This window comes from Musca autumnalis, unplaced genomic scaffold (genome assembly GCF_047663935.1).
Source record: "Musca autumnalis isolate F117 unplaced genomic scaffold, ASM4766393v1 scaffold_2, whole genome shotgun sequence".
Classification (NCBI taxonomy): Eukaryota; Metazoa; Arthropoda; class Insecta; order Diptera; family Muscidae; genus Musca; species Musca autumnalis.
This window is the reverse complement of record NW_027411755.1, coordinates 230,010,608-230,034,730: the sequence shown is the minus strand read 5'-3', so window position 1 is coordinate 230,034,730 and position 24,123 is coordinate 230,010,608. Positions and strand designations below refer to the sequence as shown.

The 24,123-nt window shown below is 34.2% G+C and overlaps 1 protein-coding gene across 2 annotated transcripts in view; it reads left to right on the top strand.

The window, feature by feature from the left end:
- rdo (leucine-rich repeat domain-containing protein reduced ocelli) overlaps nucleotides 1-24,123 on the top strand; it is a 423,162-nt gene that overhangs the window by 47,290 nt on the left and 351,749 nt on the right. The window lies entirely within an intron of this gene.

Sequence of the window (24,123 nt, the reverse complement as noted above, 5' to 3'; positions counted from 1 at the left end):
GATGATGTGAGGAGGTTTTGCAGATTTTGTATGAAAAAAATAAGGCTAACCACAATTATGATGATATTAGGAGGGTTTGCAAATGTTGTAATAAATAAAAAATTGCAGTTATAATTTGTATGGGTCTGGTTTTTTACCCTGCACCCAATACATATGTAATGATGTGCAGAAATTGCGTAAATTATTTTAAATCCGCCTTTGTTTTAAATTCTTAAATGCAAATTTGTTGGCAAATAATAAAAACTGAACTCGTTTCTCTTATGCGTTTTTCTTTCACTTCTCAGAGCGGAAAACAGTTTAGCTTCCTTGCACTTGTTTGCCTCTAAGGAGATCTATCTTAATTTACTCTTCTTTGTAAATGTATTCTACCAAAATGACTACTAAGTACCAGTAGTAAAAGTTGTTGCAATAGTGTTTGTACAAAAATACATTCCTTCTCTGTGTATGTGTGTGTTTTTGCACCATTGTGTAAGTATTTATTTTAAATAATCCTTTTTTATGGTCCACCAATGACCATGAATGAAACAAAGTGAAAACAACATTAAGTATGCCATAAGGATAGTTGTTCTTCCTTCCATGGTGTACTTTAGAATTTCTCCATTACGACCAAAAAGGGTAAGAGGTTATCTTGAGGAAAGATAAGTGAAAATGCGTCTGGCACTTAAAACCGAACTAAATAAATAAATAAGGCAAAAAGAAATTAAAATAAATAAAGACCAAGAACAACATTACGCTCCAATACTCGAACGTATTGAAAGAAAATAAACTGGACCAAAATGAAGGAATGTATTGACGCCTTAAGCTAAGTGTACAAAAATAAATAGGATATCAAATTAAAAGTCTCTGGGCGGTCAATACTTTTTTGAACTTGTTGTTGTTGGTGTTGTTGATTTAATCTTATCGAATCGAATAAACGAATGTAAACAAAAGTGTCAGAGAAAATTGTTACATTTGGGGGGTTTTTAATTATATAACGAGTATAATTGTAATGTGAAACAAGTCAAGGGGAAAATTAAAAGAAAAAAGAGGCCTTGTGATGAATAGTTGGGAACTTGAAGAAGATAATGCAATATTTATTTGATACTATGTACTCAGAACTACTGCAACTTTTTATTTTATTTTTAATACATATTATACAAAATCAAATTTCCAGATTACTCAAAAAAGCAAAAACAGAAAAATAAACATACAGGCATAAATTTCCATAAATAACAAGAAATACAAATTTCATATTTCACTTGCACAAATTTGTCATTTCTTTATTTATTTTGATTTTCGCCTACCAAAAATAACAAATATTTAAAATTGTACATGCATTTGTATGCTAATTTTAACATTGATGATAATATTATTTTTGTGACACTAGTTCTAATCGATATTATCACTCTATTTTTAAAATACTGTCACGAATAAATATTTGATTTGTTTGTTTATTTTTTTGGTAGAGGAATGGATAACAACAGCATAATGTCAGTCATAATTGACAAAAGTATACATACATTTACATATGTATGTACATCGTTTACAGATACAACAATTTGCCAAAGGGAAAACGGAGTTGTTTTTTTTTTTCAAGTTACCAACATCCTCCAAAAGTCACTAACCAGAACTGTTAGGCCTCTGACATCAATAAATATATTGATTTTAAACAAGTAAGAACGGTGTTAAGTTCGGCCAGGCCGGACTTGTTATAACCTTCACCAATAGTTGTATTGATGTAAAATGGAACATGTAGTTTCCCTTCGGGTATGAAGATGGCTAAATACCAAATTTCAGCAAGTTCGGGAAAACAATGTGGCTAACCTTCAAAATACGGGAGGTACCGTTCCATGGGGGCTATATAAAAATGTCGATCAATACCTAAAAATTTCTGACGGAAAGTTTTTAGACTCAAAGAAGACTAAAGAACAAATTTCCGATATTCCGGTAAAACCTTCAAAATACCGAAAATCAAGAGGTACGCTTCTATGGGGGATATGGGAACCCGCGGACCTATACTGATAATTCTCTTCTGGAATATTTTATAACCCCATGGAAGACTAAATAACAAATTTCAGTCTTTCAGTATGCTATTGATGTCACAACCTTCAGAATTACGAAAATTGGGAGATACCGTTCTATTGAGGCCAACAAAGACTAAATACCAAATTTCAGCCATTTCGCTGGAATATTGAGGACACTACCTTCAAAATACCGGAAATGGGGAGGTACCGTTCTATGGGCGCTAAGCTAAGGCGTGGACCTGTACCGACAAGTTTCTAGGGAAAAGTTGTGTACCCCTAACGAAGACTAAATACCAAATTTCAGCCATTTCGGTAGATTATTGTAGCTACAACCTTCAAAATACCGAAAATCGGGAGGTACCGTTCTATGGGGGCTATATGAAGGCGTGAGCCTCTACCGAAAAATTGCATATGGAAGGTTAAATACACAAAATTAAGACCAAATATCACATTTCTGCCATTTCAATAGAATATTGAGACCACAACCTTCAAAATACCGGAAATCGGGAGGTACCGTTCTATGGGGGCTATACTAAGACATGGGCCTGTACCGACAAGTTCCTGGGGGAAGTTTAATACCCCCTACAAAAACTAAATATCAAATTTCAGACATTTCGGTGTGCAAATGAGACTATAACCTTCAAAATATTGAAATTCGGGTGGTACCGTTCTATGTGGGTTATATCAAAACGTGGAGCGATATAGCCCATTTACAAAACCAAACATCCTAGGTATAATAGAAACTTCTATACCACATTACAAAGCTGTACCTTAAAAACTGCGAGCTGTATCTTGAGTTCAACAGACGGACATTGTCATATCGACTTAGAATTTAATCCTGATCAAGAATATACATACTTTATAGTGTCTGCGATGAATATTCCGATGTGTTACAAAGGGAATGACAAATTTAATTATAGCCTCCATACTATGGTGGAGGGTCCATCGGAAAGAATGGACTCCCGGAAAAAATTATACCCTCATAATAAGGGTTGCAAGTACGAGACACATTTTTTGATTGTATCAAAGTGTATATAAGTTCGTTAACGTCAAAGCTGAGGTATAACAAGTAAAAAATTGTTAAGTTCGAAAAGTAAGAAATTGTTTAGTTAGACCGAGCCGAACTTTGTTGTATCCTCCACCATGAGAGTAGTTATTGTATAGCTGTTTTTGGAACCGCTTATGGCCCTATGGACTAGGTTACTGTGTTTGTCGAATAAAATAAAATTAAATTAAAATATTTTGAACTAAAATGAAATAATTAGTTTCCTTTCTTGTCAGTAATTTTAGTCGGGAATGTTTTTCGACCACGAATATCCCAAATGCCTAAATTAGGTCAGCAAATGTATCAAAGTGTGAACCTGTGTATGTTGACTTTTGCATGTTCCAAATGTTTAAGGTAAACACCACAATGAAATGGGCTCACAAATCCTTACAATGATTATTTATGTGATATTTAGAATCCTCTCATAGTTTCATAGTTTGGACTTGAAAATTTTGGTGATTTATATATAGTGCAATAGTTTTAGATGTTGTGGAACAAGTACGGTAAACATTGTAATGCAGTAACAACCTGGGAAAACATGAGTAAAATTTATGGTATATACCTGCTGAATATACGAGGGCAGTTCGGAAACTTCTTAGCCTAGCACAAAAAGCGCGGTATAAACAGAAAAAAGTTAAGTGTTTTGGAAACTTCCATCTCTGTTATGAAAACATTTTAAATTTTGTTTCGATCTGGCAACTCCTTCATATAGAAACAGGTGTTCAAAAAAAGACGCATCCGCAATTTTTTACAATGGAAAAATTAGAAATGCGTGCTGTCATTAAATATTTACATAAAAAAGGTTTATCGGGACAAGAAATTCATAATGATATGGTGAATGTGTTAGGTGAAAGTGTTCCTTCATATGCAACAGTAAAAAATTGGGTTGCTGAATTTAAACGTGGTCGTACAAGCATTGCAGATGAACCACGTAGTGGACGTCCAAAAACAGCAACAACAACAGAAATTGTAGCCAAAGTGCATGATATGGTATTAAATGATCGACGAATAAAAGTGCGTGAAATTGCTAATATCATGGGCATATCAAATGATCGAGTCCATTTAATTTTGCATGAAGAACTACAGATGAAAAAGCGTTCTGCAAGATGGGTGCCGCATTTGTTAACAGTCGATCAAAAACGCATAAGAATGAACATTTCTCAAGCTTGTTTGGATCGTTTTAAGCGAAATAAAATGGATTTTATGCGTCGTTTCATAACTGTTGATGAGACATGGATCCACCACTATACTCCAGAGACAAAATAACAATCCAAACAATGGACTGAAGCTGGAGGAAGTGCCCCAAAGAAGGCAAAAACTATTCAATCGGCTGGTAAGGTTATGGCAACGGTTTTTTGGGACTTCAAAGGTATTTTATTGATTGACTATCTGCAAAAGGGTAAAACAATAAATTCAGAGTACTATTGCAACCTTTTTGGATCAATTAAATGTACAAATTCGAGAAAAACGTCCTGGCTTACAACACAAAAAAAATAATTTTTCATCAAGAGTTTTAACAATGTTTTAACAATGGCTAAAATCGACGAATTAAAGTACGAGTTGCTTGACCACCCACCTTATTCTCCTGATTTAGCTCCCAGTGACTTTTACTTGTTCCCAAATCTAAAAAAATTCCTTGCTGGCAAGCGTTTTACCTCAAATGAAGATGCAATTACAGTTGTAAACCACTATTTTGAAGACCTTGAGGAAAACTATTTTAATCAAGGGATAGAATTGCTAGAAAAGCGTTGGACTAAGTGTATTGAAGTTTCAGGAGATTATATTGAAAAATAAAAATATTTTTGAAAAACTAACTATTCTCTTTCATTGATAGGCTAAGAAGTTTCCGAACCGCCCTCGTACCAACAAACTATAGAGATACATATAAACAAACAATTGTTGACATTTTACTCCTAAATGGAAATGTAGCGTTGTTGAACTACACCCAAACGTGGACCTACATTGAAAATTTTTGTGTGAATATGTTGTTTTATTTGCTTAATTCTTAAAATTTACATTTGCACCAAAACCGATAGCAATATTTGTTTTTGACCTTTAAAATACCTCAAATGGGGAACCTGTCATAAGAAAAACCTGTCATAAGGAAAATATGTTTAAAAATGTAGTAAAAATCCATTATACTGTAGCTGTACCTGAACATTAACCTATTTTCACAATTTTTGTTGAAGAAGTTTTGTAACTATTAAAAACCTCAAGTGGCAAATTACAGGTAGGTCGGTTAAAAAATGTAGCTAAAATCTTCAAAATACCGAAGATCGGTATATATAAAGCCCATAGCAAAACATGGACCTATATTGAATATTGTTGGTGAAAATGTTTTCGGTCCACTAACAACCTCAAACATCAAATTACAGCTAGTTTGTTAAAAGTTGTAGCTTCAATCCTTAAAATATCGAAAATCGTTATAGCCCATCTTCGAACTTGAACTGCCTATGGAAAAAAGGCAATATGGTGCAAAAATATAGCATTCTAACTCAATTATTGTGGACGCTAGAGTTATTATAACAGAGGGATATGGATCGACTCAGAATTTTTCCTTGACGAAGAATATATTGTCACCAAAACTTCAAAAACGTAACTTAACTTTATAAAAACACTGTGCAACAATGAAAATGCAAACAACTTCTAATGGGCATTTTCTGAAAGTACATATTGAGACTACAAAAACCTTAATTGGGTTTTGTGTTCTTAGATCGGGTTTAGGCTATATGGCCTCATTTAAACCGACCTAAAATGAGCCTTTTTTCCAGTGATCGGACCTTTATCTCCGAAAGTAATAAGAATTTTGCTTGGCAGTCTTCAGCAATATTGTAGGCCTAAAGGAGTAGAACTTATGTGTCAAACAGATGAAGTAGGAAAAGCTGCATCTAGCGCATCAAACTCGTTAAAATATAGAAAAGTTTACATAATTTCTGAAATTCTGGTCAGTAACAACTAAACTGTTGGGAGTTGAAACAAGTAACCATTCTACAAATTTTGCAAATAATGTGACCATCAATTCTCCAGAAGATTCTGAAACTCTAAAATTGTAATTTCATGTTGTTTAAGGGGTATTTCATAACATACCTTTTACAAAACTTATTTCAAACAATGTTCACACATGATGTTTATTCTCATGTTGGGGATTTCAATGAATTATTGAAATATTTACCAAATTGTTGTTAAAAAATTTGCTATAAACAAGACGATAGAGGCATTTTACAACAATATAATGTTCTGAAGAGTTGTGTATTACATTTCAGAGAATATTTTCGTAATGGGCAAAAAACTTATTTGGAGAAAAACACAACGTTTTTTTCCTAAGCGAATATGTCAGCTTCAATATGGGTTATACCAAAAGCAGAACCTGGCCATGAAAGTAGAAAATATAGCCTTTCTAATGATGTAAAATAGGTTCTCGTAGGTGATCAAACAACGAATATTTTTTATTTTTGCTATTTTAATAACAATGACGAATATCACAGCTTCGTTTGGGAATCTTCCAAAACCAAAGTACGACTATGAAAGTAGAAAATACCATATTTACAGTAATGCAAAGTAGGTTGGCGTAGGTGGCCACATAACGGAGATATCACAATAGTCGGCAATACATCCCATTTTTTAATTTTTTTTTGTAAGCACGCTACAGGTCGCAATTTTGATCGGATCGTCACGAAATATTGGGGGTTAATGGGGATCCTACAGAGAAAGAAGCCTATTGATTTTGGTGATGGTCGGATAATATTCAGGGGTCGGAATGAGAAAAAAACTTATTTGGACAAAAAGTCAACGTTTTATTTCAAATCGAATATCTCCGCTTCAAAAAGGGGTATATCAAAAGCAAAATCTAATGAAAGTAGAAAATATCGCCTTTGCAACGATTTACGTAGGTTGTCGTAGGTGGTCAAACAATGAAGATATCGCAATAGCCGCTAATAGAACACAACTTTTCATTTTTGCGATTTTAATAATAATGACGAATATCACAGCTTTGGTTCGGGACCTTCCAAAAGCAAAGTCTGACAATGAAAGTAAAAAATCTCATCATTACAATGATGTAAAGCAAGTTGGCGAAGGTATCCAAATAACGGAGATATCGCAATAGACGGTAATATATCCCATTTTTTCACTTTTTTGGAAATCACGCTACAGGTCGCAATTTTAGTTGGATCGTCGCGAAATTTTGGGTGTTATTGGGGGTCCCACAAAGAAAAAACCTTTTGATTTTTGATAATGGTCGGATATTATTCAGGAGTCGGAATGTGAAAAAAATATTTGGAAAAAACGCCAACGTTTTATTTCAAAGTTAATATCTCCCTTCTGTAGGAGGTATATCGAAAGCAAAACCTGGCAAGGAAAGTACAACTATCACCTTTACACCGATGTGAAGCATGTTGTCATAGATGGTCAAACAACAGAGATATCGGTATAGTCGGTAATGCATCCCTTTTTCCATTTATGTGCAATTACACTACGAAAATTTAATCGGATCCTCACGAAATTTTGGGGGTTGATGGGGGTCTAACAGAGAAAGAAGCCTATTGATGGTTGGCATACATCGCACTTTTCCATGTTTTATTTGAGTTGTACTGTCAATGCACTTAAATGCGTTTCAAAAAATTGACCTGTGTTAATGAAGACATTCAGAGCAAAGGCGCTAAGTTATCCCAATTTTAATATTTTGAATTTTATTAGTCAAAAGCTTATGACCCGACTATAGCCTTGGCTCACTTGTTTTTTATTTTATAACGTTTTCCGCTTTCGTTGAGTTACAAACAGAAAAACAAACTTAATATACCCTCCACGCTATGGTGTTTCCGAGAAATAGATATTTCTTTCCCAGAAATTTGAAAATATTATGTATTTGTTTGTTTTGTTTATTGTTGAAGATTCAATCTCATTTTCGATTGCTTGAGTGGAGTATTCCCCCATTGGCTCAACTTCATATATTACCCTCTATTACAGAGAGTAATGTTTTTCAAAACGAACTGACACTGTTGCAAAATTTTACTGATCGCTACCAATATCATGATTTCATCCCGGCGAAGGGAATTATCAATTGGCTTCTCAGTTTTTGAAATGATGCCTTTTTAGCGAAAAACCGAACTCTTTAAGTGTCTAGTATTCTCATATGAATGAGAATCACACTCAAAAAAAATATTATGTATTTTCCAAAAAATTACTATCCCTTCCATATTTTTAGTAAATTTTTGGTTTCCTTAGTTACTATCAAAGGTATAGAAATTGGAAATTGGGGACGAAAAAAATTGGAGTTTTGGTCAGGAAAATCGATTTCTGCACCAGTGTGGTACGACAGGCGAAAGTTATGGCATAAAGAAAGAGGTATTTTAAAATTTGTTTTAATTTTGAAATGAGGAGATTTATGTATAAATCGTTAGCAGCATTTGATATTTTCGTAGATGCTTAAATATTTCTATTTTCTATTTCTTTTTTTACGAATTTACCAGTTTAATTTACGTTAATTTAGATGCATTTCTGCTAATTTAAGAATTTGAATTGTAACGTACATTTTTATTAAGCATTTGGCAACAACAACAGTATGAATTTTGCAGCAATCATGAAATTATCGCTTAGTCTTAGTTTACACTGTTTATTCATTGTAACCCCTTCTCCTCTCTTTTATTTACTAGCACAATCGCATTAGTTGTTTACACTCACTGGTCTGTTTGTATATGCGTACATATGTGTATTTGTCAATCGGTTAGCATTTCGCCTGAATATTGTAGAACCTCCCAGATTAGGGGGACAGAACAATCTATGTATCAGCGGGCACGTATAAATGCGAGAAAGGAGCGGCTGGGCGTTGGAGTTGTAATTTGAATCGCGACTTTAAATCGTCAGTGTAATCTAAAGAGTAAAGAGTTAACCTGAATAAAGTAAATCTGTGTGCTTTCTAGTTTCTAGAGTTAGCTGTGTGCTAGTAAGGAAATAATGTTTTGTGTGAATAATTGAAATAAGGTCAATAAAAGATTGTAGAATCGTAAACCTAAACAGACCCTCGTTTTATTTGGATCAAAACGTATCGGGGAATAAAGCAACGTATATAAGGCATTAATTTAAACCCGAATTCTCTAAAAATATTTTTGTTTTGATACAAAAATTGGATATTTGGGGTTCTTCAACTATTTCGATAAAATTTCATACAATAATTAATTACAATAATTAATTACAATAATTAATTTATTCTGGTAAAGACCCATGAACAAATTTTGATAACTTATAGTAGTAAGGCGCATCCGATCACTAAACATTCTACTAAACATTTTTTGCAGCAATTTGTCCTTACCAGCAAATCCATAATTCTTGAGACAATTGCCAAAATATTAAAAACAACTTTGCCGCCACCATGTGAAAAAGTGATATCTAGGAAGTCCACTCACAAGCAATCAATATGTCGTTGTTTTTATTCCATTTTGTTATTAATGGAAGGCAATACTTCTTAAGATATGGGCCCTTAAATATCCCAGTATGTAGGGCCGCTCCTTCATAAACTTCTAGCACTAAAAATGTTATTAGTCTTTGAGGTCTTTGTTACAAAGCTGTAATTTTATTTTCATACTTTTCTCGTTAAATTTCCAAAAAAACACGCCCAGAATGGTTTTTGTTTTTTTTTTTTAATTGGTGCAGATTGTGTTATTGGCTCTGTCATTCGAATGATAAGGCCATTGGTTATTATATCTACCACACAAACATCTGGAAAAGTCCAAAAGGTCTCTTATCGCCTACTTAAAGGCTCCTTTTTTAAAGCAGCGAGCTGTTAAAGAATACTCAGATCCATCACTCCTATTATTGTTTTCTTGTACTCCTTTTATATACCCTCCACCATAATATGGAATTTGTCATTCCGTTCCGTTTGTAACAGATCGAAATACCCATCGGTCACCCTATAAAGTATATATATTCTTGATCAGGGTAAAATTCTAAGTCGATATAACCATATCCGTCTGTCCGTTCGTCTGTTCAAATCAAGATACAACTCGTAATTTTTAAGATAGAGCTTTGTAATTTAGTATGGAGGTTTCTATTACTCCTAGGATGTTTGGTATTGCAAATGGGCTATATCGGTCCACGTTTTGATATAGCCCCCATAGAACAGTACCACCCGATCGTCGGTATTTTGAAGGTTGTGGGCACAATAATCCACCGAAATGGCTGAAATTTGGTATTTGGTCTTCATTTGGGGTATTAAACGTTCCATATGAAATTTGTCGGTATAGGTCCATGCCTTCATTTAACCCCCATGTAACGGTTCCACCCGATTTTCGGTATATTGAAGGCTTTAGCTTCATTATCACACCGAAAAGGCTGAAATTTGGTATTTAGTATTCGTTGGGGGTATACAACTTTCTTCCAGAACTTTGTCGGTATAGGTCCACGCCTTCATATAACCCCCATGTAACGGTTCCACCCGATTTTCGGTATTTTGAAGGCTTTAGCCTCATTATCACACCGAAATGGCTGAAATTTGGTATATAGTATTCGTTGGGGGCATACAACTTTCTTCCAGAAATTTGTCGGTATAGGTCAACGCCTTCATATAGCCCCCATAGAACGGTATCTCATGATTTTCTGTATTTTGAAGGTTGTGGCCACCGCAGTTCACCGAAATGGCTGAAATTTGGTATTTAGTATTTGTTGGAGGTAAAAGCCTTTCTGACTGAAATTCGCACGTTTCGATATAGCCTCCATAGAACGGTACTCCCGATTTTCGTAATTTGAAGGTTGTGTCGTCAATATCCCACCGAAAGACTGAAAGTTGTTATTTAGTCTTCCATGAGGTTATAAAATATTGCAGAGGAGAATAATCAGTATATGTAGGTCCGCGGGTTCCTATATACCTCTCAATATTCGGTATTTTGTAGGTTTTACCGAAATATTGAATATTTGTTAATTAGTCTTCTTTGACCCAAAAACTTTTCGTAAGACATTTGTAGGTATAGATCAACGTTTTGATATGGCCCCCATGGAACGGTACCTACCGAATTTTGCTATTTTGAAGCTTAGCCACATTGTTTTACCGAACTTGCTGATATTTGGTATTTTGTCTTCTTCATAAACGAAAGGAAACTATTTGTCCCATTTTACTTCCATGCAATTCCAGGTGGAGGGTATAACAAGTTGGGCCTGGCCGAATATAATGCCGCGGCGCGCCGTTTTGACTTGTTTAAAAAAACATATTTTTTTAAATATATTGTTTGAGCTCTATATTTTCCCCTTATCAAAACTAGAATCCTTCTTCTTGTTTTTTTTTAATTTAACTTCAAGGTGCTCTATTTCTCCACTGATTTCATTTTCTCATTAATTCTCGGGCACTAATATATCCTTGATAAAACAAAACACGGACATGGCTAAGCGTATGTAATACACAAATAAAAATTACAGCTATCCTTTATCTATGTTTACCTTAACCATGCTGGTTTTATACTTTATAACAGCTTACGTTTGCTTTTCCCTGGGGCTAAGTCTCTTATCATTTGAGTTCTAGTGTTCAAACATAACCCAGACTAACAGATGTCTAATCCATCTTTCGTTCTTTGATTTTTTCTCTGGCTACCATTTGTGGCTTCATTCATGGTGTTTATTCTATATATTCTACTCTCTGTGGATAACTGGTTGGCTGACTGGTTGGTTGGCTGGACTTTATTGGCAATCACTTGGTATCGAGTAATTCTTTTCTGCATTTCTCCAATTCCTCGATTGTCATTAGAATGTGAAGGGGTTTGACATTATCGGTAAATTAAATTTTGCTTTGCCCACAGACGACCACAGGTATCCAATATAAACATAATCAAGAACAACGGCCACACACAAACCCACCTACCCGAACACACAACATGGATGTTGTTGGTGGATTGGGATTTTTCATTTGGAATTCTTTGCAAAAATGATTGATAAGAAATTTTTAATTATGTGGTCTGTGGTCAGTTTTGAGCAAGAAATATTCAATATTCCAAGTTATATGGAAATGAAGATTTATTAAAAATTAATCTACGTGGATTTTAAGTGCAGCGGAAGCAAACCAATATTGTCTTGAGAAGTTACGGAGGTAAGTTGAAGGATAAATTAATTATTTTGTAATGAAGTAAATTTTTAAAGCTATTTTCTGTATTATTTATAAATGGAAGACAATTAGAATGCGTATCAAGTAAGTCCCAATTTACATTGGGCGAGTTTACTTGCGGCAATTGTCATTTTGTAGGAGAGAGAGGTGAGGCATATGGTAACCATTTGCCTCTCAGCACTCTCTCTCACCTACAAACTGACAATTGCCGCAAGTAAACACGCCTAATGTAAATTGGGACTAATAAGGAGTCGCCAAGTTACGTTTATACAGGTAGATGCATTGGGGAATCGGTACAAAATTTGTAAGTGTGAAAAATCCAAACATGGCGAATAAAATTTCGATGAGCTGGATTGAGAATATACCTTGATTATAGTATTATGCTTTACAACGAAGGGCACTCGACAGAAAGCTGGAGTTTTTATTTATTCAGGAAAATCGGTTGAGTAGTTATGCAGATATAACATATTTATAAAAGTGGGCGGGGCACATTTTTCTGTCCATAAAAAAACAAAGTTGGACTATGGCGAACATTTCATAAAAAAATATCCAAATCGGTCCAGCCGTTCTCAACTGATGCAAATACCAGCGAACGACATATAATTTTTATTTATAAAGCTTTATTTGAGTTATAATCTATAGATCCCAAATCCTCCCAACCTATGTATCTGCTATGGTTATGGTTATTTTAATGAAAAAGCGCTATCTGCTTAAATGCATTTCCATATCCTGCAAGTCAGCACATATTTTTTATTATTTGCATTATGGATTGTTTTTTTGCCATTCACCCATTCCCTTTCATTCTCATCCATCCATTTGCCGTTAATACGTAGCTATTATTGTACATCGTGTTTATGTTATACTCACATACTTTTTTCCACATCATTTGTTTGAAGCAGTTAGCAAGTTTCCGTTAAATTTCCACCCTCATGTTTCCGTTGCCGGATTTGGTATTTCCTTTTAAATTACACCATTTCAACTATTTTGCGGTCGAACATTATAATACAGGCATTTATCCAACGTTCATTTATTCGCATGCAAGATGCATTCATAGGATAGGAAGTTAAGTTGAGTGTTAATACACATTTCAATATTTTTTCACTATTGTTTTCACACCTGGAGTTTCTTTGTTGCATCTTTATTTAATGATGTTCGACGCTTGGCATGTCCTATTTATTTAAAGGTGGAAGTGATAGTCATAGCTTTCAAATTTATACGTATGTATGTACATGTATATATATTATTAAGATCAAGGTGTTGACAGGTATATTTCTCGTACTTGCAATTTTAGTGGATTAAGAAAGATATCAGCGCGATGTAATCGGAATAACAAAGACACCTTTAATGAAAAATTCAAAACAAATCCCCAACCTTTAAACTGAACATCAACGAAAATTAATAATAATCATAAAGAAGTTAACTTGCTTTTGAACTTTCGATCCTGTTAAAATATAACATAGGAGTATCTGCTTCAAAACATACCATAAATGTCACTACTCCACACTGCACGACATCCACATTTTTTCTGGATTTTTCTGATGGACATGAGTATGTATTAGTTTTCTTTGTTCGCTGCAACCTTAAAAAGTTTAAAATACAAACATGCTACGAAAAACTTTTCTTTTTATTTTTCTCACTTGCCAATACACTTTTAAACTTCAATGGCATTTCCTTTTGAAATCAAAAGAATTTCTTTTATGAAAAACAATACTAAAGTGAGAACAATTTGCAGCACCTTCACATACGGCGTTTTATAAAAAAACGATGCGAAACGACATCAAATTTTAAAAACAACACCAAAAGAAGACAAGCAAGAGCAAACAAAAAAAACTTTTGCTTACTTGGTACAAATAAGAGGAAAAAACTTTTTCCACGGGAATCCTGCCATTATTGCAGCACAAACGAAATACTTTCCATAAGTTAAACGGCAAAAAAGAAAATTCCATTACCATTTTAGATATGATTCCTTATGTCACCATTTGTATGAATTTCTCAAATACAACGAAAAAAGCCAAATATTGAAAAAACTTCAAAGAAACCAACCAACTATTGATAACGGCAGGGATGGGAAACTAGTGATTACAAGGCGCAGATTATGAAATGTAAAAAAATATAATATTAAAAACTATAAATATAAAATATAATATGTAAATACAGTTAGTCAACTTAATTATTCTAAAACCAAAATTTTTACATAATAAATATCATTATTAATATTTTTTTAACAGTTAAATTCTTAAACATGTTTATTAATAAAATAAAATAAACAAGTAAGAAAAGTCTATAGTCGGACGGAGCCGACATTGGGATACCCTATACCACTATCCCTGGACAATCGCTCTCCACGGAACTCCTTTTCAATGATTGTGAAAATTTAATTATCAAATATCAGAGATGTAACGTATAATACTTATGACCAAAACCAAAAAGTTATCTAGTATGACAAAGACATTTTTGTAGCAGGAAAGGAAAATTTAGTTCACACAAACTAAAATGTAATGAAACCCACTTATGTAGTGCTATTACATCCGTTATTTAACCGCTACGTTATTGAAAATTTTACCATTTTCACACAAAAGTTTCAGTCCATATAACCCGCTAAGTATTATCTGATCTTCACGTTGGTTTGTACGCTTCTTCTTCATCATAAACTCAAACTTTGTTTAAAATTTTGCGGGTTATTATTTTGACCTACATTTCATCCCCTGAACATTTCACGATAATCACCAAAAACTAATCATTTCTATTCAGGCCCGAACCCAACCTCCTTAAAAAATTCGTTACAATCGGTCCATAATTGCGGCCTTAAGCTTGTCTAAAATTTTTAATGGACGGACACACATCGCTAAACCGCTTTATCTCGTCGAGATATGAGTTTTGGCATACCAAATAAGGGGTCTAGGACGAATATTTCGTGGTGTTACATAAACTTTTGGAAAGACAATATGTAGCATGTGATAAAAATTTGGTTCTCTACACAGAACCCATTATATATTAGGCAGTAGGTACGTTATCTAGCAAACACTTTATTACAAGTTACATCAGAGGAAAGGTCAGTAGTTTTTTTCCATATGTAGGCTACTTTGCGAAATATATATGTCCTCAAGGAATTAAAATATCGACCAAAAATAAAATTTTTATATTTTTCATACAAAAGTAATGGTCCATTTCACCCGCTAAAGAATATCAGATCATCATTCAAGAATATCAGATCATCTTACCCGGTGCAAAATTTCGTGACTATTGATGCATAATTGCGACTTCTAGCGAGTTTATTATTACACTACAAACAAATAACGGAATATATTAGGCTGTAACTCTGTTATCTGATCATGCACACCAACATAATTGGCATCAATTGAAAAGTCAAGCGTTCCACTTTCAAGTATATCTCACATGTATTAAAAATTTTCACAATTATCACACAAAAGTTTTGGTCCATTTAACCCTCTAAATATTATCCGATCGCCATCACAAATAGTAAGCTTCTCCTATGTGATATACTCTTACCTTATTTAAAATTACGCGTTGATCGGACTATTATTGAGACCCACAGACAGCTAGAAAATTGGATAAATATTATGTTTTTGGTCCATTTCACCCGCTAAATATTTCACGATCATCACCAATAAGAATAGGGATCTATTCTGATCTGAACCCGACCTCCATACAAAATGTCGTGACGATCGGTCCATAATTGTGGCGTGGAGCGTGTTTACAATTTATAAGGGACAGACGGACGGACACACATCTCAAAATCGCTTTATCTCGTCGAGATATGAAGATTGGTATACCACATTGGGGGTCTCCGACGAATATTTCGCGGTGTTACATGAATTTTTACAAAAAAATAAATAAATAATACCCTTTTCCACGTTGTGGTATAGGGTATAAAAAGTTGCTTAATTTCACTAAAAACATTTCTTAAAATTAACAAAAAGGAGAACAACTTATTATTTGTACTGTCAACTAAAGAATTGCAAAATTCAAAACTTTCCAGTATTTCGCGGTATTTTTCGAAACGTTGGTTCTAATATTTCGTATGCCCACCTTGGACATCAATAACAGCTTATAAACGTCTCTTAATTTAATAAATAAGCTTCGGAGTGGTTAAATCATTTTTTTAAAACATCTAAATAAACCTTCTCTGTCATTGTTTCCTCTGAAATCTGGATGTTACCAACGTCACTGCTTGGTATACAACTCTATACCGTAACTGACAGTTTTCTTAACATTTCGGTATGTATTAAATTTTTGTTTTCCATGGCTGTAAGGGGTTTTCGCAAAACTTTTTGAGGCCCATCGTGATAGTACAACATAATTTTAGTCTCATCAGAAAATATAACGTCATCGCAATACATAAGATGGCGTGAAAAGTTGACTGTAACAATAGTTTCTATATATTGTGCTGGGAGGGCAATGGTTTTTACCTAATCACTCGTGATGAAGGCTTGTTATTATGTAGCACTTTCCTGACTTTTCCATGTGACACACTTACTCCAAAATCTTATTTTGATTAGAAAAAAAAACAATTATCTGGTTCTGCTTTGGGGCCTTTCGTCAATTTCTTTAATCATTCTCCTGCCAATCAATGGGGTTACTATTTTGTAACGTCTATAATTTGGCCTGCTTTTTCTCTCGGTGCGGTATATGATGTTGCACACAGTTCTCTGCTTATGAGAGGTGATTTTAGCGATTTCTCTGGCAGATTAACCATTATTGCAAGTGGAATAGATCAAATGTACCATTTTTTCGGAAATCCGTTTATTTGACTTTCTCTTTTTCTGAATATACCGTATATGTTACACACACATCAATTGATTTATGACCAAAAATTGTGGATCTAATAAAAGGCATAAAAATCCTTAATTGCAAAAAATCGCTGGAAAAATCCCACGATTTTATTGTACTGTTACGAAATTTGATTTAACTCATCTCCGTGTAGACGTTGTTTTATTCGCCAGTACGATTTGTACCAAATAAAACAGGGTTCGTTTCAGATTACGTTTCTACAATGCTTTATTTACTTTATTACACTTATTCGGAACCGACTTTAATAACTAAGCAAACAGCTTGTCTCGAGTTAGAACGCAGCAATTCTTTAACCGATCAGTTCAGTTCAACGCTTAAAACACAACTAACTCGTTGTTGCTGATTTCACCTGTATTTATCCCAAAATCTCCCTGTTCGAGAGTTATCAAGAATATCTGGTAACACCTCGAATCTGTGCAACGACCACACAGACGCACATTCGCACTAAGCGAACAACCAGACTCACATACATGGGCGAAGACCAATACAAGTGGACAAGCACACTAATGACGTAATTACAACAACAAACAAATGCAAGAAATACAAGAGTAGCAAACTAAACGATAATTACATGATTATGGCAAAAGAAACAAAAGCACATTAATGAAAGGTAAAGTAAGAACTAGAATGATGAAGAGAATTCTACATGGTAGTTGTTGTTGCTTAAATAAAGTAACTGCGTAATAAGAACTGTACCTTACAATTCAAATTTTTAAATTAACGGAAATTAAATTAAATTAACTAAAACCTATCAGTTACATTTGTAACAGTACACTTATTGATTTTGCAATTATTTAGTTGACACCAAAATCTGGTACCTATACTTTTTTGCCGTTGTTTTTGTTATTTACGACCGATTTCTGCATTTATTGGCTTGATGCTGTCATTAACAGGCAAATCAACAGATATGGACAAAATACCCAACGTTATTGAAAGAATTTCTTGTAGTAATTCGTAATTAAAAGTCAAATATTTTAAAAATTAATCGTTTGCAATAATTTAGTTGACTAACTGTATATAAAATATAAAATGTTACATATAACATGTGCCGACCATGTGATAACCTACACCACTACCCCTGGGAATAGCTTTCCAGAAATCAAAATTTCTTTATAGAACAAAAAAATTTATTGTACACGGTGCGCCTTATGGGTTATGGCCACTTAATGTGCACGAAAAATGACATTTTTCATAAATTTTTTACAAGAAATCTACCAACTTTTTTCAGAAGATTTTATTTTCATCTGATAGATCACACCGTGAGCTACTTCTGGAATTTTTTTGTTGAAGAATATTGCACTGTGTTCTGACAAATGACCGCCTACGATACTCTATTTTTATTAAAGCAGTTTGCGGTGCCCACTGTAGCTCGAAAATGAATAAACCGATCAGCATATGCTTTTGTGGGATCATTAAGGACCTAGTAATCTTGTACATAAGCGAAAAGGAATTCCAAAATATTAACTTTTAAAAAAAATTGTGAACTGTCAAATTCAAAATTTCTATTTTAACTAAAAAATTATAGGTTTTTTGCCATTAATCCGTCAAAAAATGTTTTGAAAAGTCTCTCGCTATAGTACATACTTTTTTGCATATATTCTATTCTACCTGTAGTTTAAAATGAACCAATTAAAAAATTGGAATTTGTAAAATTTGTAAGTGGCCATAACCCCTTAACTAACTTTAAATGAAAGGTGCTTACATCTGGGAAGTTTTTGCGGATTTTTAAGCCACAATGTTCATACACGCAGAGAAAAAAATATGTTTGATCCAACAATATTCCAAGAGCAAAATATGTATTGTTAACATATTGTTGGATTCCTCATGTAGTATTGTAAATCCAAAAATAGTTTGTGTCAACTGAACAATATTTCTCTCTTTTCTTCGAAAATTTGTTTCTCTTCTCTCGCTATTCGATGCCGTGTTGAAAAAACAATTTTGGTGAGTTGTGGTGTGTTTGTATGACATGCTGCCTTTACCTTTGTTTTTGTGTGTATGTACTTGTGAGACTCTTGTTTCTGTTTTGTTTCATTCTTCTTTCCTTTTCATCTTTGTTATGGTGTTTAATTATTCCTTATGTTGTGGTGGGTTCTTGTGGCTTTTTGTTTGTCTTTGTTGTCAGCCAATGCAGCAAACCATGTATTGTGTTCATCAATGATTGCAATATTATACGCGACATTTATATCCAAGTTATGCGAAAAGTGTATATGAGAAGTATATGCACTCAAATCAAAAATTTCTGGGCTGGTTTTCTGTATTGACAATACTTTTTGTAAACAAAATTAGATTATGATAGTTCCTACAATCGGTATTGTTAACGATTTTAACAATATTGCGGAAATTCGAAAGTTGTTTTTGTTTTCTATGTTTGGAACAAAAGATGGTATTTTTGGATTTGGATTACAATGTTTGAACAAAACAAATACATTTTTGGAACCAAAACATATATTTTTGTTCCAACAAAAGCGAAAAATATTTTTTCTCTGCGTGTAGATGACGAAAATCAGAAAACAAAATAAAATCGGCAGAGGGATTTTCAAATAAATCGCAGTCAACGTTCACATTTTTAGGGGTTTTTTTTAAGATTTTCACGTTTTGGCTTGGAAACCGCAAGTCCTATCCAAATGGGATTAGAGAAAATATTTTATCTGTGAAAATTCTCTAGAAGATTGACCTTTATGATATTTTCGTAGGTTTTACCATTTTTGAAAATAGAAGTTCAAATTGGGACAATGCACTGACTGCATCGCCTTCTTATAAAACAATATCATGTACGGTGCCCTTAACTAACTTCAAATGAAAACCCCTTACATCTGTGAAATTTTTTTGCGGAATCTGAAACATCAATGTTCATAGATAAGGAAAATCCGGAAACAAAAAACGTAGGAATTTTTCAAATAAATCGGGGTCAAATGTCACATTTTTAGTGTTTTTAGGCTTTCACGATTTTTCTCGGAAAAGGCAAACCCTATCGAAATGAGACTGAAGAAAATAGTGTAGAGAATTTTCACTGCTACAACACTTTCTTTAGTCTTATTTCGATAAGTCTTGCCGCTTCCAAGCAAACTTCTGAAAACCTAAAATAAACCTAAAAATGTGAACTATGACAACGATTTTTTTAAAAATCCTTCAAGCTATTTTTCCTTGTTTTTAGATTTTTCTCATCTATGAACATTGCTGTTTCAGAATCCCCAAGAACTGCCCAGGTGTAAGAAGTTTCATTTAAATTTAGTTAAGACGCACCGTACGCTACAATGTTTTATAAGGGGGCTATACAGTCAATTATTATTATCCCAATTTGAACTATTATATCTCAAAATGATAAAACCTAGGAAAAAGTCATAGAAGTCAATCTTGTTGAAAATTTTCACTGCTACAACAGTTGCTGTAGTCCCATTACGACAGGTCTTGCGGTTTCCAAGCAAAATCGTTAAAACCTAAAAAACCTTAAAAATGTGAACTTTGACGGCGATTTATTCGAAAATCCCTTTGGCAATTTTTTTGATTTTTCTCATCTTTGAATATTGTAGTTTCAGAATCCGCAAAAACTTTCCAGGTGTAAGCACCTTTCATTTAAAGTTTGTTAAGGCGCACCGTGAAATAAAATACGAAAGTGTGGTACTGTTCTATGGAGTCTATTTCAAAACATGGACCAATAAGATCCATCGTCAATAACAAAAACACTTCTTCGTCATCTTCCAATCCGTATTCGGATGTCCCTGATCGTTGTTTATTTTAACTAACTTTTAAAACTGTTACACAATTAAATGAGTTTTTTTATTCAATTATCGAAAGGCTTCGGTTTCTGGCGGCTTTCAAAAGACTTCGTTCTTCTGCAGACCAAAGTCCAAAGTCTTAGCAATTATATAATTTTCATTAAGAGCTCTACCAAAAATTGTGTGAGATTTTTCTAATTTTCAATAGACGAGCGAACTGGCAAGGTTTTCGGTGCAGTTATTTCTTTTATTTTGTCATTACCTTCTTAAAAAAGTTATTTTTTATTGAATTTAAATATAATCTTTAATACCAACCATGTTATATTTTGTAACGAAACGTGTTTGTTTTAACTTAAATCTAACTTTAACAAGTAAGAACGGCGTTAAGTTCGGCCGGGCCGAACTTGTTATACCCTCCACCACAAGTTGTATTGAAGTAAAATGGAATAATTAGTTTCCTTTCGTGTATGAAGAAGACCTAATACTAAATTTCAGCAATTCCGGTAAAACAATGTGAGGCACCATTCAATGGGGGCTATTTCAAAACGTCGATCTATACCGACAAATTTCTGACGGAAAGTTTTTAGGCTCAAAGAAAACAAAATCCAAATTTCCTATATTTCGGTAAGAGAATGTGGCTAAAACTAAAAAAATACCGAAAATCAAGAAATAAGCTTCTATGGGGATATAGAAAGACGTGGACCTATGCTGATAATACTCTTCTGGAATATTTTATAACTCTTGGAAGACGAAATAACGAATTTCAGCCATTTCGGTTGGATACTGACGTCACAATCTTCAGTATTACGAAAATCCGGAGGTACCGTTCTATAGGGGCTATATCGAAACGTGGACCTATACCGACGAATTTTAGTCAGAAATGGTGCAATATGAAAGCGTGGGCCTGTACAGACATATTTCTGGCGAACAGTTTTATATCACATTGAAGACTAAATACCAAATTTCAGCCATTTTGGTGGAATATTGAAGACACAACCTTCAAAATACGAAAAATCGGGAGGTACTTTTCCATGGGGGCTATGTGAAGGCGTGGGCCTATACCGACAAATATAAAGGAGAAGTTTGAGTACCCCCAACGAAGTCTAAATAACAAATTTCAGCCATTTCGGTGTGATAATGAAGCTAAAACCTTCAAAATACCGAAAATCGGGAGGTACCGTTCTATGGGGGCTATATGAAGGTGTGGACCGATACCGACAAAATTCTGGGGGAAAGTTTTATAGCCCTAAAGAAGACTACGTACCAAATTTCATCCATTTTGGTAGGAAATGAAGCTAAAACCTTAAAAATACCGAAAATCGGGAGGTACCGTTCTATGGGGGCTATATGAAGGTGTGCACCGATACCGACCAAATTCTGGGGGAAAGTTTTATACTCCTAAAGAAAACGACGTACCAAAATTTAGCCAGTTTGGTAAGATAATGAAGCTAAAACCTTAAAAATACCGAAAATCGGGAGGTACCGTTCTATGGGGGCTATATCAAAACGTGGACCCATATACCCTCAGCATTTATGCTAACGAGGGTATATACACTTTCATACGGGCAAAATGTGCCTCATCGAAATAATGGTTTTAGACCCCCAGTATGTTTGGACGAAATGTGTTTCAGACAATTTGGAGCCGATAGAGCAATGTCCGTCCATCTGTCTGTCTGTCTGACTGGTGCGCACGATAACTCTCGAACAGATCAACCGATTTGGTCCAAAATTTGGCTTTCGTAATAGTTTGTCTAAACTTAGTTTAAGTTCGAAGATGTGTTATATCGGTCCACTCCTTCCGGGACCTCCCCCCCAAAAGTTCGAAAATGTTCGGAAAATTTGTTTGTACGATAACTCTTGCAGGAAGCAACCGATTTGGTCCATAATTTGCAACTCGTGAAATGTCTACCAGACTTAGATGAGGTTCCAATATGGAATTAATCGGTCAACTCCTTCGGGTACCTCCCACACAAAATTTCGGATAAGTTCAGTTTAGGGCCATCTCGCTTTGATTTTTATTTTAGCAACTTGTATTCGCTGCCCTCCATACGACGGTACAAGTTTCATCAGGAGCAAGTCCGTACTTCCTGAGAAAATAGCCTGAAAGTTGCAAAAAACATCTATTACACCGTTTGAGGTGGTTGGAGTGCAAGATAACTCTAGAACGGATCTTCCGATTCGTTCCAAAATTTGGCCTTAGTAATATTTTGTCCAAACATAGTTAAAGTTAGAAGATAAGCCATATCGTTCCACTACTTCAGGTACCTCCCCCACAAAAGTTCAAAAATGTTCGGAAAAATTGTTCGTACGGTAACTCTTGAAGGGAGTGGCCGAATTGGTCTATACTTTAGACATCCTAATAAATCAACCAGATATAGATCAGGTTCAAATATGGACTATATTTGGTCACTCCATCCGGTACCTCCCACACAAAATTTCGGATAAGTTCACTTTAAGACCTGATATCGAATCACTTTGATTTTTGTTGAAGTAACTTGCATTCGCTGCCCCAATTACGATGGTAAAAGTTTTTTTAGGGGCAAGTCCATACTTCTAGAACAAACAGCCCAAAGAGAGTAAAACCCCCTATGGGACCATATGCTGTGGCTGGAGATCCACTTCCATTCCTTTAGTATCTCCTCCGCAAAACTTTTGATCTTTAATCCTAATCAACATTTTTGTCGGTTCAAACGCCCTAAATACATACATACGTATTTTGGGAAAAAATTGTTTCAATATACACAGGCTGAGGGTATATCTCTGTCGGCAAAGCCGACTGATACTTCTTTACTTGTTTTATTTTATAACAATTATGACAGAGTATTAGAACAGGAACATACTCCGCCGAAACGGCTTGACCGAAATGACCGAATGACATTTTGTACTTAGAGTCTGTAGATCTGAGGTTTGTGATTAATATTTGTTTTAGAAGTAGAATACCGCGCTCAGTATTTGGATTTGAATTTAGAAGTGGGACTACAAAAACGCCAGAACATTGATTTCAATACTTGGAATGACTCATATATCATATTTTTGAATGCATCAAAGAAAATGCCAACTACTTATTGCTTAAAAGTATTTTTTATGAGTAACTAATATTTTTCCGAATTTACAAAATTGAATGAATTATGAAGATTTCCTAAAATCTAACATTGCACGAGAGTTATAACAAAATGTGTATTTATATTATGAAGTTTTAAGAAGAATGCATAATAATGGTCAAATTCAGTTTGAAAATTATACTGAAAAATTAAACAAATAACATCTGGAAATATCAATCAATTTATCAGGTAGGATTTGAATACTGGAAAAGCTCGGCCGAGGGCCAGCAATGCCGACCCAGATTTTTCTGATTTTCGAGATGCATCATCCTTTTTCTGATAAATATTTTTAATTATACGTAACTATTTATCAAAATAAAATTGTCCATCTCTGAATATCATTTCTTTCCCTGACCCCCTTTTA